At 42.0% G+C, this 18252-nt stretch overlaps 1 pseudogene; it reads right to left on the bottom strand.

Annotated features, from left to right (window-relative positions):
- Window positions 1-438: 438 nt before the first annotated feature.
- Window positions 439-787, bottom strand: LOC102402560 (annotated as a pseudogene).
- Between the last annotated feature and the right edge of the window lie 17465 nt (window positions 788-18252).

Consider the following 18252-nt stretch of genomic DNA (forward strand, 5'->3'; position numbering starts at 1 on the left):
CTGGTGGCCATCTTGCCTACCACATGGAAAGAGCCAATTCTTTTTGAGGCACAAAGCCAAGCAGTGATAAGTAGAATTGAGAGCTGGGATGAGAAACCACAAAGACATTATTTGGTCCCCTGGATTCAGTAGGGCCAGAAGCTAGTTACCTCCCTGGATTTCCCTGCCCTGGTTATGTGGAGATGTTTTCTTTTCTTTTCTTTTTGTATATTTGTTTATCTCTCAATATGTGAAAATGTCCTTAATTCGTTGATGTAGCAAACAAACTTCAACTTCAACTCTGATTGCTGTGCAAAAGAACAGAAGATAATCTGCTTTGCAATGAATTTTAAAGTTCAACTGCACACAGGCAACATGCTATATATGAAAAAATTACTAACTGGACTACAGGTATTAAATACTGAAAAAGAGTTAGCTGTTTATTATAATTTATTTTATTTAACAATCTAGGAAGTTCACAGCCATCAGCAGTTCCAGTGGAATTTCAGGTGCAATTGGGAATTCAGGAATCTCCTTGGAGCTGTTAGTGCATTGAATCTTGTAGGTAAAATACATGCATACTTTTGATAGCACATGTGAAGGGATCTCTCTAAAATTGACTTCATTAGTTTTGTTCTCAGCAAACTGACCTGGGCCACTCAACATGGTTTTTATTGTTCTTGATGTTAGCGCATGTTCTCTCTTTACAATAAATTAATGACCATCTGAAGATATCAGTTTGACATATATCAGGGCCCTCACACCCACCATAGGTTTTCTCTTCTCCATCCATTATGTTCTTATGAAATTCTACTTGGCTTCCACAGGAACTTTAGTAGTTTCTCATCAGCTCTACACCAATCCCAGCCACTGCACTGGGTCCCCGCTCACCACCACAGCCCCTACACCAGGGACGCCCTGTACCACCCTCCCAGCTCCCCCCCTCCCCCTGCCCCGCCCGCCTAGGTTCTGGGGTAGCAGCTGTTTTCTTTTATTCTTAAGATAGTTTGGTTTGGATTTCTATCACTTGTACCCCAAGTGTTCTACTATAGAGAGATATACACTTAAAATGATAATTTCAGTAAAATATATAATTAGATATAGAGAAGCATGATGTGGATCAGAGAAAGTGTTATTTAGCCCAATCTAGTCCTTTACAACCTAGTCCTTTATGGAGAAGGTGATGGCACCCCACTCCAGTACTCTTGCCTGGAAAGTCCCATGGACGGAGGAGCCTGGTAGGCTGCAGTCCATGGGGTCGCTAGGAGTCGGACACGATCGAGCGACTTCACTTTCACTTTTCACTTTCATGCATTGCAGAAGGAAATGGCAACCCATTCCAGTGTTCTTGCCTGGAGAATCCCAGGGACGAGGGAGCCTGATGGTGAGAGAGTCATTTCCTAGGCAGGTTGATAAGGAGTCTAGGGGTCCCCAAGGAGAGAGGGGTCTGGAATTCTCAAGGAGGAAGAAAGGACAAACTTTTTTTCCTTCTCTACATTCCTTAGGATTATATAACAATAATGTATCCTGCATGAGGACAGTCTCTGGATTAAACCTGGCTAATTCTGTTGTCTTAAAATGTAAATTATGGGAGTAGACCTGGTTTTTATAAGGATGTATCCTGCCTGAGGACAGTCTCTGGATTAAACCTTCTGGCTAATTTTGTTATCTTAAAATGTAAATTATGGGAGTAGACCTGGTCTTTACAAGGATGTATCCTGCTTGAGGACAGTCACTGGATTAAACCTTCTGGCTAATTCTGTTATCTTAAAATGTAAATTATGGGAGTAGGTCTGGTGAGGTCTTTACAACCTCCAGAAATTCTTTGGATTCATTGGAGAGTATATAACTTCATTGCTAACACTAGCAAGGGGGTACTCTTTCTGCCCCCTTCTGATGCCTATGTCAGAAGCTTTCTCTATCTCCTTTATACTTTAATAAAACTTTATTACACAAAAGCTCTGAGCTATCAAGCCTCGTCTCTGGCCCCGGATTGAATTCTTCTCCTCCGGGGGCCAAGAATCCTGGTGTCTTCGTGTGATTCAACAACAACCTTTCAATGGCCTGCCATCTATGGGGTCGCACAGAGTCAGACATGACTGAAGCGACTTAGCAGCAGCAGCAGTCCTTTACAGTGGGCTTCCCAGGTGGCTAGTAATAAAGAACCTGCCTGCCAATGCAGGAGACTTAAGAGATGGGGGTTTGATCCCTGGGTTGGGAAGATGCCCTGGAGGAGGGCGTGGCAACCCACTCCAATAATCTTGCCTGGGAATCCCAAGGACAGAGGGAACTGGTGGGCTACAGTCCATAGAGTTGCAAAGAGTTGGACACAACTGAAGTGACTTAGCAAGCATGCACAGAACTTTAGAGTAAGTTTTCTGAAGAGCCCTGCTTGGGTCAGTCTTGCCCAACTGATCTTTCAGGCCAGGGAGGCTTAAAGATCGCTCAAGGATCTAGAAAACTCTGGCAGAACCTCATCAGTGAGATTTTATCTCCAACTACATCTTCTGGAAGCCATGGAGACAAGGTAGCCTCTAGTTATGAAGCCAGAGAGGTGCCTCTAGGAAGCTGCCCCTGTCCAGGAACTGGCCTTGCCCGCCCCCCAGAGTGGAGCCTCTCACACAGGTATGCTCCCTTGAGGATTCTCATTCTCCTAGAAGATTGAGTACCTGCTGGATGTTAAGCACCATATGCTGGAGGTAGAGCATTAGGAAAGGTAAGCTGTGTCTCCAACCTCAGGAAAGATGGGTAGTTAAGCCACAAGTTACAACACAGTGTGAAAAGTGCTGTGATGGGGGATGTCAGGGCATCAGTCTCTTGGGGGATCTTCACTCTAGCAGGAAGGAAAGAGAAAAGTAGGGATGGCAGGCAAGTATTTTTTAAGGTGTTTAAATGAAAAGTTCCCTTTGGGTGACTTCTAGTTCCTCTGTGGGGGCCCAGCACATCTGCTGTGAGGATAGAGGGGCAGAAAGTTGAAGAAAGGGTCAAAGGGAGCTGGGATTTGAGGTCAGATTGCATTATATTGGACACAAAAGAGTCTGAAATGCAGTACTGGGATACAATCTGAAAAACAATGGAATGATCTCTGTTCATTTCCAAGGCAAGCCATTCAATATCACACTAATCCAAATCTATGCCTGACCAGTAATTCTGAAGAAGCTGAAATTGAACAGTTCTGTGAAGACCTACAAGGCTAAGAAGACCTATAAGACCTTCTAGAATTAACAACCAAAAAGAGATGTCCTTTTCATTATAAGGGACTGGAATGCAAAAGTAGGAAGTCAAGAAATACCTGGAGTAACAGGCAAATTTGGCCTTGGAATACAGAATGAAGCAGGGCAAAGGCTAATAGAGTTTTGCCAAGAGAACACACTGGTCATAGCAAACACCCTCTTCCAACAACACAAGACTCTACACATGGACAACACCAGATGGTCAATATCAAAATCAGATTGATTATATTTTTGCATCCAAAGATGGAGAAGCTCTATACAGTCAGCAAAAAAACAAGACAGGGAGCTGACTGTGGCTCAGATCATGAACTCCTTATTGCCAAATTCAGACTTAAAATGAAGAAAGTAGGAAAACCACTAGACCATTCAGGTATGACCTGAATCAAAGGCCTTACGATTATACAACGGAAGTGACAAAGAGATTCAAGGGATGAGATCTGACAAACAGATTGCCTGAAGAACTATGGATGGAGGTTCATGACATTGTTCAGGAGGCAGGGATCAAGAACATTCCCAAGAAAAAGAAATGCAAAAAGGCAAAATGGTTTTCAGAAGAGGTCTTACAAACAGCTGTGAAAAGAAGAGAAGTTAAAGGCAAAGGAGAAAAGGAAAAATATACACATTTGAATGCAGAGTTCCAAAGAACAGCAAGGAGAGATAAGAAAGCCTTCCTCAGGGATCAATGCAAAGAAATAGAGGAAAACAACAGAATGGGAAAGACTAGAGATCTCTTCAAGAAAATTAGAGATATCAAGGAACATTTCATGCAAAGGTGGGCACAATAAAGGACAGGAATTGTAGGGACCTAACAGAAGCAGAAGATATTAAAAAGAGGCGGCAAGAATACACAGAAGAAGTATACGAAAAAGATCTTCACGACCCAGATAATCACAATGGTGTGATCACTTACCTAGAGCCAGACATCCTGGAATGTGAAATCAAGTGGGCCTTAGGAAGCATCACTACGAACAAAGCTAGTGGAGGTGATGGAATTCCAGTTGAGCTTTTTCAAATCTGAAAAGATGATGCTGTGAAAGTGCTGCACTCAATATGCCAGCAAATTTGGAAAACTCAGCAGTGGCCACAGGACTGGAAAAGGTCAGTTTTCAGTCCAATCCCAAAGAAAGGCAATGCCAAAGAATGCTCAAACTACTGCACATTGCACTCATCTCACACACTAGTAAAGTAATGCTCAAAATTTTCCAAGCCAGGCTTCCACAGTACATGCACTGTGAACTTTCAGATGTTCAAGCTGGATTTAGAAAAGGCAGAGGAACCAGAGATCAAATTGCCAACATCAGCTGAATCTTCGAAAAAGCAAGAGTTCCAGAAAAACATCTATTTCTGCTTTATTGACTATGCAAAAGCCTTTGACTGTGTGGATCACAATAAACTGTGGAAAATTCTGAAAGAGATGGGAATACCAGGCCACCTGACCTGCCTCTTGAAAAACCTATGTGCAGGTCAGGAAGCAACAGTTAGAACCGGACATGGAAAAACAAACTGGTTCCAAATAGGAAAAGGAGTACGTCAAGGCTGTATATTGTCACCCTGCTTATTTAACTTATATGCAGAGTACATCATGAGAAACTCTGGGCTGGAAGAAGCACAAGCTGGAATCAAGATTGCTGGGAGAAATATCAATCACCTCAGATATGCAGATGACACCACCCTTATGGCAGAAAGCAAAGAAGAACTAAAGAGCCTCTTGATCAAAGTGAAAGAGGAGAGTGAAAAAGTTGGCTTAAAACTCAACATTCAGGAAACTAAGATCATGGCATCTGGTCCCATTACTTCATGGCAAATATATGGGGAAACAGTGGAAACAGTGACAGACTTAATTTTGGGGGCTCCAATATCACTGCAGATGGTGACTGCAATGAGTCACTTACTTCGCTTGCTCCTTGAAAGAAAAGTTATGATCAACTTATACAGCATATTAAAAACAGAGACATTACTTTGTCAAGAAAGGTCTGTCTAGTCAGGCTGTTTTTTCCAGTAGTCATGTGAGAGTGGACTATAAAGAAAGCTAAGTGCTGAAGAATGCTTTTGAACTGTAGTGTTGAAGAAGACTCTTGAGAGCCCCTTGGACTGCAAGGAGATCAAACCAGTCCACCCTAAAGGAAATCAGTCCTGAATATTCATTGGAAGGACTGATGCTGAAGCTGAAACTCCAATACTTTGACCACCTGATGTGAAGAACTGACTCATTGGAAAAGACCCTGATGCTGGGAAAGATTGAAGGTGGGAGGAGAAGGGGATGACAGAGGATGAGATGGTTGTATGGCATCACTGACTCAATGGACATGAGTCTGAGTAAACTCCGGGAGTTGGTGATGGACAGGGAGGCCTAGTGTGCTGCAGTCCATGAGGTCACAAAGAGTCAAACATGACTGAATGACTGACCCAAACTTCATTATATCAGAAGGCAGAGCTTCTGTGTGTAGGCTGGGTATGAGGGACTGAAGAGTCTGCTCTCTTCCCTGGTCTCAGGGCCCTCTGAAAGCCATGGCCAATATCAGAAGGGTTGGTCTCAGCACTCTTTGGCCCTTGTTTACCCTGAGGTGAGAGGGCAGGGAGAAGATAAAGGGTTATCTGTTTGGGGTGGGGACCAATTTGTGTGTGTGTGTGTGTGTGACTATTGGTGAAGAAACTGCCTGCCAATGCAGGATATGTAAGAAACATGGGTTAAACCCTTGGTTTGGGCCCTGGAAGAAGGCATGGCAACCCACTCCAGTATTCATGCCTGGAGAATCCCATGGACAGAAGAGCCTGGCGGGCTAACAGTCCATAGTTGCAAAGAGTCAGACATGACTGAAGCGACTTAGCTTGAGCACCTGATTACAGCAGCTTATCTTTGCAACCTGTCTGAGAATTTCCTCCAAGGAATTTGGCAAACTTTACTATGGGGTCAGACCCTGAGTGACTAAGGAGGGAAAGGGGCCAGGATTAGGCCTCTTTCAACTGAAGCAGTTTTATGGATTCAAGGAGCTTAGGAGGGAAATCCCACATCTGCCACACCCAAGTCACATAATATGGATTGTATTGGTTAAGCTTCTGCATCAAGGGGAAAGAGTACTCTCATTGTACAATCAGGCCAAGTTCCCACCCAGCGAGGATACTAAATTTCTGATCTGGAAGTGGCTATGGAACTTCCCAGGGAGGACAATGTACAGCTGGCAGCAAGCCACGAGTGGCACACATGGACAGGGATCCTATTTTGATTGATCTGTCCCAGCTCTTGCCCAGATGTACCATGAAGGTGTTTTCTACTTCCCTCTTCTCCAGGTCTTCGAGATCCCAATAAGTCACTCTCTGAATCATTCCTTTAGAGACTCATTAAATCCTTTTCTACCGCCTTCACAGTGAATCCCCAGACCCCTTGTGGGACAGCATTCTGAGCCCTTTGATAAATGATCTTTTGGGCCTCTCCTCAGACTTGCTCTAGAACCTCCTACAGGTCATTTCCTTGTTGGTTGTTTCCTGAGTTGCTCACATGAAAGTTTCTTGAGTACCTCAACACTATTACCCTTGGAGTTTTGCTCATTTGGTCCTTAACCAAGAAGCCATGAGAGTCCATTTTTGCCCTTGGACTGCAATATTTTTGGGAATTTGCTCTGATATTTCATGAGTGCTAGAGACTCTTGATTCTTGTGGGCCACACCCCACCAGAAAGGTGCTTTCAGAATTGCTACCAGGGGAAGGGGGAATGCTGTGGGAAGGATGGAGGCTGATCCACAGAAGATGAGGTTGTAAGCAGAAGGATTGGGAGATAAAGGACTAAATACTTTCCAAGATCTTTGAACCTCAGGGGTGGGGAGGGGGCAAGCCCCACCCATTGTCTATCTGCTTCTGCAGCAGTGCCACTCTGCAGAGTTTGTTGAGTTTCAGTTTGGGTTAGAGACCATATCTCATACCTAACTGACTCTTTGTGGGGAGAAGGAGCAGGAATTGGAGAAAAAAGTTCAAGGTGAACCTGGGGCAGACATGAACCAGAGCTTTGGGCTTGGTCTGGGGCAGAATTTGTGGTAAGTGTAGAGTCTGGGCCTCAGGGTGTGGCATCTCTGGAACTGGGGAAGCAATGGGAATGCTTCAGCCTACATTTGAATGTGGAGAGTTATTACCGAGTCCTGCCTGCAATGTGGGAGACCTGGGTTCTATCCCTGGGTCGGGAAGATCCCATGGAGAAGGAAATGGCAACCCACTCCAGTATTCTTGCCTGGAGAATCCCATGGATGGAGGAGCTTGGTGGGCTACAGTCCATGGGTCACAAAGAGTCGGACACGACTGAGCGACTTCATTTTCATTTTGAATAAGATAAAGGGAGACTTTGGGGAAACAGCTATCAGATAGAAGACATCAGGGACCAGCTGTACAGAGAAAGGACACCCTAGAAGGGCTGGACTCATTTCTGCTACAAATGTTTCCTCTGAAGTTCTTGGAATCAGGGTGCTGCTGAAAATTGTGCTACAATCTGACTTGCTTTTGCTCCTCCAGAAAGAACAGAGCTCAAGCATCCTGCCTGTCATTAAGTGACTTCAAAGCAGTGCTTCTCAATGGAAGGGCAGTTTTGTCTTCCAAGGGCTATTTGACAATGTCTGGAGACACTTTGGGTTCTCATACTTGAGGTGGGTACTACTGTCATCAAGTGAGTAGAGACCAAGGATGCTGCTAAATATACTACAATGCACAGAGCAGCTCCTCACAACAAAGAATTATCTGGCCCAAAATGTTAATAGTGACAAGGCTGAGAAATCCTACCCAGAAGTATCCCCAGAAGAATTCAGATGGTAAGCCAGCATGAGTTATTTGAAAATGATCCCTTTCTTTCCCTTTTACTTCTTACAAGAAAGACTTTTATCTCCAGAAGCTCTGCAACATCAGGGCTGAGGAAAAAGGCTATCAGCTTCAACATGCCTGGTTTGCTGGGTTTCTTAAGAGACAGGTCTCTGGCAACCTCAGAGAAGGAAGGTTTTGGTGGAAATCATCACATGAAAAGGTAGAGAGGAGCAAGTTGTTCCCTGATGTCTGCCAAGTGGAGAAAGCTGAAATGAGAATGCTTGCACAGCCAAATGCCTAAAATCATTAGGACAGAAGATGCAAACTAATACCCATTATCTGGAGATGAGCTTTCTGGGACAATGATTAGCTGGATTTGAACCAAGCCCAACTGAATCAGAATTCAAGCGGAGTGAGACAGTAGTGGGCAGTATAGAGGGTTGATGGTGAGCTAATGAATTAGTGGGATCCATGGTATGGGTCCGGAGAAGGCAATGGCACCCCACTCCAGTACTCTTGCCTGGAAAATCCCATGGATGGAGGAGCCTGGTAGGCTCCAGTCCATGGGGTCGCTAAGAGTCAGGCACAACTGAGCGACTTCACTTTCACTTTTCACTTTCATGCTTTGGAGAAGGAAATGGCAACCCACTCCAGTATTCTTGCCTGGAGAATCCCAGGGACAGAGGAGCCTAGTGGGCTGCTGTCTATGGGGTCGCACAGAGTCGGACACGACTGAAGCGACTTAGCAGCAGCAACAGCATGGTATGGGTCAAGTATACTGAGAATGTGACATTTTGAGCAAGGGTGGTATCAGATGAGGAGGCACCATCCAGAGAGAAAGAAAGCTCTGGTTGGAAATTAATATCTGAGGGTGATCTGGGGACGGGGCAAGAGATGGGGTAGAATGGTCCATTAAGAATTTGGGATTCAGGACTTCCCTGATGGTTCAGTGGTAAAGAATCCTCCTGCCAATGCAGGAGATACAGCTTTGATCCCTGATCCAGAAAGATCCCACATGCCACAGAATAACTAAGCCTGTGTGCCACAGATACTGAGTCTGCGCTCTAGAGCCGGTGAGCCACAACTACTGAGCCCACGTGCTGCAACTACTGAAGACCGAGTGCCTTAGATCCTGTACTCCACAACAAGAGAAGTCATCACAATGAGGAGCCTGTGCATCACAACTAGAGAGTAGTCTCCCGCTCACCACAACTAGAGAAAAGCAGCAACAAAGACCTACCATAGTCAAAAATAAATAAATAAAATAATAAAAAGTGAATTTTGGATTCAGTAATTTAAAAACAGGCAGAATTGAATAGACATTTTTCCAAAAAGGATATGCAGATGGCTAACAGACACATGAGAATTAGTTCAACATCACTAATTATTAGGGAATAAATTCACGTTTAAAAACAAATATTCCAGCAGAACTGACTGTATTTTCTTTTATAAAAATTTAAATTGCCTTAAAGTTAACTATATTTTATATTTATTATAAACAATGTGTACAATATTGTATGCTCATTAGAAAAATATAAATTACAGGCAATACATAATAGTCATGAAGAAAAATAATCCATTATCCTACTGCTGCTGCTGCTAAGTCACTTCAGTCGTGTACGACTCTGTGTGACCCCATAGACGGCAGCCCACCAGGCTCCCCCGTCCCTGGGATTCTCCAGGCAAGAACACTGGAGTGGGTTGCCATTTCCTTCTCCAAAGCATGAAAGTGAAAAGTGAAAGTGAAGTCGCTCAGTCGTGTCCTACTCTTAGCGACCCCATGAACTGCAGCCTACCAGGCTCTCCGTCCATAGGATTTTCCAGGCAAGAGTACTGGAGTGGGGTGCCATTGCCTTCTCCGATTATCCTACTAGTAAGAGATAATTAAGATTTAAATTTTGGTATATTTCCTTCTAGATTTATTTATAATGCATATATGTACATTGCTGAGTTCATAATATATACAAAGTTTTATTTCCTACTCTTTTTTTATTTAACATAAGCCATTTTTTGTTTTAATCTCTTTTATTATTCCATGAATTTAATGGCTGTGTAATAGTCTGTCTGTTAATAACTTTTTTAAACTACTGTGGAACATTTAGGTAATTACCAACTTTTCACTATATACATAATGGTTCGACTAAGATGCTTGTGCAAAAGTCTTCTTTTTTAAAAAATATTATTATTATTATTATTATTTTTACTTTACAATATTGTATTGGTTTTGCCACACATCAACATGCATCTGCCACGGGTGTACATGTGTTCCCCATCCTGAACCCCCCTCCCACCTCTCTCCCCATACCATCCCTCTGGGTCATCCCAGTGCACCAGCCCCAAGCTTCCTGTATCCTGCATCGAACCTGGACTGGAGATTCGATTTTTATATGATATTATACATATATTAATGTCATTCTCCCAAATCATCCCCCCCTCCCTCTCCCACAGAGTCCAAAAGACTGTTCTATACCTGTGTCTCTTTTCTGTCTCGCATACAGGGTTGTCATTACCATCTTTCTAAATTCCATATATATGCATTAGTATACTGTATTGGTGTTTTTCTTTCTGGCTTACTTCACTCTGTATAATAGGCTCCAGTTTCATCTGCCTCATTAGAACTGATTCAGATGTATTCTTTTTAATGGCTGAGTAATACTCCCTTGTGTATATGTACCACAGCTTTCTTATCCATTCATCTGCTGATGGACATCTAGGTTGCTTCCATGTCCTGGCTATGATAAACAGTACTGCAATGAACATTGGGGTACACGTGTCTCTTTCAATTCTGGTTTCCTTGGTGTGTATGCCCAGCAGTGGGATTGCTAGGTCCTTTGGCAGTTCTATTTCCAGTTTTTTAAGGAATCTCCACACTGTTCTCCATAGTGGCTGTACTAGTTTGCATTCCCACCAACAGTGTAAGAGGGTTCCCTTTTCTCCACAGCCTCTCCAGCATTTATTGCTTGTAGACTTTTGGATCGCAGCCATTCTGACTGGCATGAAATGGTACCTCACTGTGGTTTTGATTTGCATTTTTCTGATAATGAGTGATATTTCATGTGTTTGTTAGCCATCTGTATGTCTTCTTTGGAGAAATGTCTATTTAGTTCTTTGGTCCATTTTTTGATTGGGTCGTTTATTTTTCTGAAGTTGAGCTGCAGGAGTTGTTTGTATATTTTTGAGATTAGTTGTTTGTCAGTTGCTTCATTTGCTATTATTTTCTCCCATTCTGAAGGCTGTCTTTTCACCTTACTTATAGTTTCTTTTGTTGTGCAGAAGCTTTTAATTTTAATTAGATCCCATTTGTTTATTTTTGCTTTTATTTCCAATATTCTGGGAGGTGGGTCATAGAGGATCCTGCTGTGATGTATGTCGGAGAGTGTTTTGCGCATGTTCTTCTCTAGGAGTTTTATAGTTTCTGGTCTTACATTTAGATCTTTAATCCATTTTGAGTTTATTTTTGTGTATGGTGTTAGAAAGTGTTCTAGTTTCATTCTTTTACAAGTGGTTGACCAGTTTTCCCAGCACCACTTATTAAAGAGATTGTCTTTTCTCCATTGTATATTCTTGCCTCCTTTGTCAAAGACAAGGTGTCCATATGCACGTGGATTTATCTCTGGGCTTTCTATTTTGTTTCATTGATCTATATTTCTGTCTTTGTGCCAGTACCATACTGTCTTGATGACTGTGGCTTTGTAGTAGAGCCTGAAGTCAGGCAAGTTGATTTCTTCAGTTCCATTCTTCTTTCTCAAGATTGCTTTGGCTATTCAAAGTTTTTTGTATTTCCATACAAATTGTGAAATTATTTGTTCTAGCTCTGTGAAAAATACCGTTGGTAGCTTAATAGGGATTGCATTGAATCTATAGCTTGCTTTGGGTAGCATACTCATTTTCACTATATTGCTTCTTCCGATCCATGAACACGGTATATTTCTCCATCATTAGTGTTCTCTTTGATTTCTTTCATCAGTGTTTTATAGTTTTCTATATATAGGTCTTTAGTTTCTTTAGGTAGATATATTCCTAAGTATTTTATTCTTTTCATTGCAATGGTGAATGGAATTGTTTCCTTAATTTCTCTTTCTATTTTCTCATTATTAGTGTATAGGAATGCAAGGGATTTCTGGGTGTTGATTTTATATCCTGCAACTTTACTATATTCATTGATTAGCTCTAGTAATTTTCTGGTGGAGTCTTTAGGGTTTTCTATGTAGAGGATCATGTCATCTGCAAACAGTGAGAGTTTTACTTCTTCTTTTCCAATTTGGATTCCTTTTATTTCTTTTTCTGCTCTGATTGCTGTGGCCAAAACTTTCAAAACTATGTTGAATAGTAGTGGTGAGAGTGGGCACCCTTGTCTTGTTCCTAAATTTAGGGGAAATGCTTTCAATTCTTCATCATTGAGGATAATATTTGCTGTGGGTTTGTCATATATGGCTTTTATTATGTTGAGGTATGTTCCTTCTATTCCTGCTTTCTGGAGAGTTTTTATCATAAATGGATGTTGAATTTTGTCAAAGGCTTTCTCTTCATCTATTGAGATAATCATATGGCTTTTATTTTTAAATTTGTTATTGTGGTGTATTACATTGATTGATTTGCAGATATTGAAGAATTCTTGCATCCCTGGGATAAAGCCCACTTGGTCACGGTGTATGATCTTTTTAATGTGTTGTTGGATTCTGATTGCTAGAATTTTGTTAAGGATTTTTGCATCTATGTTCATCAGTGATATTGGCCTGTAGTTTTCTTTTTTTGTGGGATCTTTGTCAGGTTTTGGTATTAGGGCTGATGGTGGCCTCATAGAATGAGTTTGGAAGTTTACCTTCCTCTGCAATTTTCTGGAAGAGTTTGAGTAAGATAGGTGTCAGCTCTTCTCTAAATTTTTGGTAGAATTCAGCTGTGAAGCCGTCTGGACCTGGGCTTTTATTTGCTGGAAGATTTCTGATTACAGTTTCAATTTGCGTGCTTGTGATGGGTCTGTTCAGATTTTCTATTTCTTCCTGGTTCAGTTTTGGAAAGTTGTACTTTTCTAAGAATTTGTCCATTTCTTCCTCGTTGTCCATTTTATTGGCATATAATTGCTGATAGTAGTCTCTTATGATCCTCTGTATTTGTGTGTTGTCTGTTGTGATCTCTCCATTTTCATGTCTAATTTTATTGATTTGATTTTTCTCCCTTTGTTTCTTGATGAGTCTGGCTAATGGTTTGTCAATTTTATTTATCCTTTCAAAGAACCAGCTTTTGGCTTTGTTGATTTTTGCTATGGTCATCTTTGTTTCTTTTGCATTTATTTCTTCCCTAATTTTTAAGATTTCTTTCCTTCTACTAACCCTGGGGTTCTTCATTTCTTACTTTTCTAGTTGCTTTAGGTGTAGAGTTAGGTTATTTATTTGACTTTTTTCTTGTTTCTTGAGGTATGCCTGTATTGCTATGAACTTTCCCCTTAGGACTGTTTTTACAGTGTCCCACAGGTTTTGGGTTGTTGTGTTTTCATTTTCATTCGTTTCTATGCATATTTTCATTTCTTTTTTGATTTCTTCTGTGATTTGTTGGTTATTCAGCAGCGTGTTGTTCAGCCTCCATGTGTTGGAATTTTTAATAATTTTTCTCCTGTAATTGACATCTAATCTTACTGCATTGTGGTCAGAAAAGATGCTTGGAATGATTTCAATTTTCTTGAATTTACCAAGGCTAGATTTATGGCCCAGGATGTGATCTATCCTGGAGAAGGTTCCATGTGCACTTGAGAAAAAGGTGAAATTCATTGTTTTGGGGTGAAATGTCCTATAGATATCAATTAGGTCTAGCTGGTCTATTGTGTCATTTAAAGTTTGTGTTTCCTTGTTAATTTTCTGTTTAGTTGATCTATCCATAGGTGTGAGTGGGATATTAAAGTGTCCCAGTATTGTGTTATTGTTAATTTCCCCTTTCATACTTGTTAGCATTTGTCTTACATATTGTGGTGCTCCTATGTTGGGTGCATATATATTTATAATTGTTATATCTTCTTGGATTGGTCCTTTGATCATTATGTAGTGTCCTTCTTTGTCTCTTCACAGCCTTTGTTTTAAAGTCTATTTTATCTGATATGAATATCGCTACTCCTGCTTTCTTTTGGTCTCTATTTGCATGGAATATCTTTTTCAAGCCCTTCACTTTCAGTCTGTATGTGTCCCCTGTTTTGAGGTGGGTCCCTTGTAGACAACATATATAGGGGTCTTGTTTTTGTATCCGTTCAGCCAGTCTTCATCTTTTGGTTGGGGCATCCAACCTATTTACGTTTAAGGTAATTACTGGTAAATATGATCCCATTGCCATTTACTTTATTGTTTTGGGTTCGAGTTTATACACCGTTTTTGTGTCTCCTGTCTAGAGAATATTCTTTAGCATTTGTTGGAGAGCTGATTTGATGGTGCTGAATTCTCTCAACTTTTGCTTGTCTGTAAAGCTTTTGATTTCTCCTTCATATTTGAATGAGATCCTTGCTGGGTACAGTAATCGGGGCTGTAGGTTATTTTCTTTCATCACTTTAAGTATGTCTTGCCATTCCCTCCTGGCCTGAAGAGTTTCTATTGAAAGATCAGCTGTTATCCTTATGGGAATCCCCTTGTGTGTTATTTGTTGTTTTTCCCTTGCTGCTTTTAATATTTGTTCTTTGTGTTTAATCTTTGTTAATTTGATTACTATGTGTCTTGGGGTGTTTCGCCTTGGGTTTATCCTGTTTGGGACTCTCTGGGTTTCTTGGACTTGGGTGATTATTTCCTTCCCCATTTTAGGGAAGTTTTCAACTATTATCTCCTCAAGTATTTTCTCATGGTCTTTCTTTTTGTCTTCTGGGAGTCCTATGATTCGAATGTTGTAGCGTTTAATATTGTCCTGGAGGTCTCTGAGATTGTCCTCATTTCTTTTAATTCGTTTTTCTTTTTTCCTCTCTGATTCATTTATTTCTACCATTCTATCATCTATTTCACTAATCCTATCTTCTGCCTCCATTATTCTACTATTTGTTGCCTCCAGAGTGTTTTTTATCTCATTTATTGCATTATTCATTATATATTGACTCTTTTTATTTCTTCTATGTCCTTGTTAAACCTTTCTTGCATTTTCTCAATCCTTGCCTCCAGGCTATTCATCTGTGATTCCATTTTTATTTCAAGATTTTGGATCATTTTCACTATCATTATTCAGAATTCTTTATCAGGTAGATTCCCAATCTCTTCCTCTTTTGTTTGGTTTGGTGGGCATTTATCCTGTTCCTTTACCTGCTGGGTATTCTTCAGTCTCTTCATCTTGTTTATATTGCTGAGTTTGGGGTTGCTGCTGCTGCTGCTGCTAAGTCGCTTCAGTCGTGTCCGACTCTGTGCGACCCCATAGACAGCAGCCCACTAGGCTCCTCTGTCCCTGGGATTCTCCAGGCAAGAATACTGGAGTGGGTTGCCATTTCCTTCTCCAAAGCATGAAAGTGAAAAGTGAAAGTGAAGTTGCTCAGTTGTGCCTGACTCTTAGCGACCCCATGGACTGGAGCCTACCAGGCTCCTCCATCCATGGGATTTTCCAGGCAAGAGTACTGGAGTGGGGTGCCATTGCCTTCTCCGGACCCATACCATGGATCCCACTAATTCATTAGCTCACCATCAACCCTCTATACTGCCCACTACTGTCTCACTCCACTTGAATTCTGATTCAGTCAGACTTGGTTCAAATCCAGCTAATCATTGTCCCAGAAAGCTCATCTCCAGATAATGGGTATTAGTTTGCATCTTCTGTCCTAATGATTTTAGGCATTTGGCTGTGCAAGCATTCTCATTTCAGCTTTCTCCACTTGGCAGACATCAGGGAACAACTTGCTCCTCTCTACCTTTTCATGTGATGATTTCCACCAAAACCTTCCTTCTCTGAGGTTGCCAGAGACCTGTCTCTTAAGAAACCCAGCAAACCAGGCATGTTGAAGCTGATAGCCTTTTTCCTCAGCCCTGATGATGTGGCCTTTCTGTATTCTGGCAGTTTGTGGAGTTCTCTTTACTGTGGAGTTTCCTCACTGTGGGTGGGGTTGTATCAGTGGCTTGTCAAGGTTTCTTGGTTAGGGAAGCTTGTGTCGGTGTTCTGGTGGGTGGAGCTGGATTTCTTCTCTCTGGAGTGCAATGGAGTGTCTAGTAACGAGTTATGAGATGTCAATGGATTAGGAGTAACTTTGGGCAGCCTGTATATTGAAGCTCAGGGCTGTGTTCCTGTGTTGCTGGAGAATTTGCATGGTATGTCTTGCTCTGGAACTTGTTGGCCCTTGGGTGGTGCTTGGTTTCAATGTAGGTATGCAGGCATTTGATGAGCTCCTATTGCTTAATGTTCCCTGGAGTCAGGTGTTCTATGATGTTCTCAGGATTTGGGCTTAAGCCTCCTGCTTCTGGTTTTCAGTGTTATTTTTACAATAGTCTCAAGACTTCTCCTTCTATACAGCACCATTGATAAAACATCTAGGTTAAAGATGAAAAGTTTCTCCACAGTGAGGGACACCCAGAGAGGTTCACAGAGTTACATGGAGAAGAGAAGAGGGAGGAGGGAGTTAGAGGTGACCCGAATGAGATGAGGTGGGATCAAAAGAGGAGAGAGCAAGCTAGCCAGTAATCACTTCCTTATGTGTGCTCCACAGTCTGGACCACTCAGAGATGTTCATGGAATTATACAGAGAAGAGAAGAGGGAGAAAGGAGACAGAGATGGCCAGGAGGATAAAAGGGGGGAATCAAAAAGAGAGAGACAGATCCAGCCAGTAATCAGTTCCCTAAGCATCCTCCACCGTCTGGAATACACAGAGATTCACAGAGTTGGGTAGAGAAGAGAAGGGGGAGGGAGGAGACAGAGGTGACCTAGTAGAGAGAAAGGAGAGTCCAAAGAGGGAGAGAACAGTCAAGCCAGTAATCTTGCTCCCAAGTAAAAATAGGTACTGAAGATTGGATTCTTAAGGGTACAAAATTGATAACAAATACCAAAAAGCAAAGATTAAAATTCTAGAGTAGAGGTTGGATTTTCAGAAATACAATATTAAAGAAAAGAAGAAGAAGAAGAAGAAAAAAGTCACAAAAGTTATTTATATATATATATATATGAAGTTTGCTTTAAAAAAATAGTCTTTTTTTTGAAAAGTAATAGTAGGTTATAAAAATGAAAATTAAAGGAGTAATAGAGGACTTAAAAATTAAAAAAAAAAGTTAAAAAAAGAAAAGAAAAAAAAAAGAGAGAAAAGAATGACTGTAAAAATAGTAAAAATATATCTAGGACTTTCTCTGGTGTTGTTGTGGGCAGTGTAGGGTCAGTTCATTTTCGGATAGTTTCTTGGTCTGGCTTATATTTCTAAAGATCTATAGGCCCCTTCCTATGTAGTCGGTACTAACTACAGAGTTTTAATCTATTGCACCTGCCACTTCTAAGGTGGTTCCCTCGGTTTTAGCTTCTGTTTGCTGGTCTCTTCCAGAGAAGGCAATGGCACCCCACTCCAGTACTCTTGCCTGGAAAATTCCATGGACAGAGGAGCCTGGAAGGCTGCAGTCCATGGGGTCACTGAGGGTCAGACACGATTGAGTGATTTCACTTTCCCTTTTCACTTTCATGCACTGGAGAAGGAAATGGCAACCCACTCCAGTGTTCTTGCCTGAAGAATCCCAGGGACGGGTGAGCCTGGTGGGCTGCCGTCTATGGGGTCGCACAGAGTCGAACACGACTGAAGTGACTTAGCAGCAGCAGCAGCAGCTGGTTTCTTCAGTGTCTGATTTCCACCCTGACACAAGGGGGTGGTGGTGGATGCTTTTTTAGGCTCACTTGTTCAGTCGTGCTGTGGGGAGGGAGGGACGCTGCAAACAAATAACACTGGCGTGTGTTCATAGTGTCTCAGCCACACTGGACCTGCCCCCGCTCACGGTGCATGTGCCCTTCCTGCCCACACTGCTCAGGCTCTAGGTTGCTCTGCCGGGAACCTTCTAAGGCCGGCCCTGGGCTGCATGCTCCTCCCAAGTCTAAGCCGCTCAGGTTCAGGCCCTCGGGTAGTCCTCAAAGGCACAGACTCTGTTGGGCCTGCGTTTTATGCCCTTCCAAGCTCCGAGCAGCTCGGGTGATGAGGTGTTTGGTGAGCATGGTCATTGCAACTTATTGCCTCTCCCGTCCCTGCCGCTTGGTTTTCTGGGTGTACAACCGGCGCACTTTCTCAGGCGGATGACTGTCCAGAACCCCAAGAAGTCTTAGTAAGCAAAGAAGCCTGCTTGCAGTTTGGTA

The sequence above is a fragment of the Bubalus bubalis genome, chromosome 4, assembly GCF_019923935.1.
Source record: "Bubalus bubalis isolate 160015118507 breed Murrah chromosome 4, NDDB_SH_1, whole genome shotgun sequence".
NCBI classification, from domain to species: domain Eukaryota; kingdom Metazoa; phylum Chordata; class Mammalia; order Artiodactyla; family Bovidae; genus Bubalus; species Bubalus bubalis.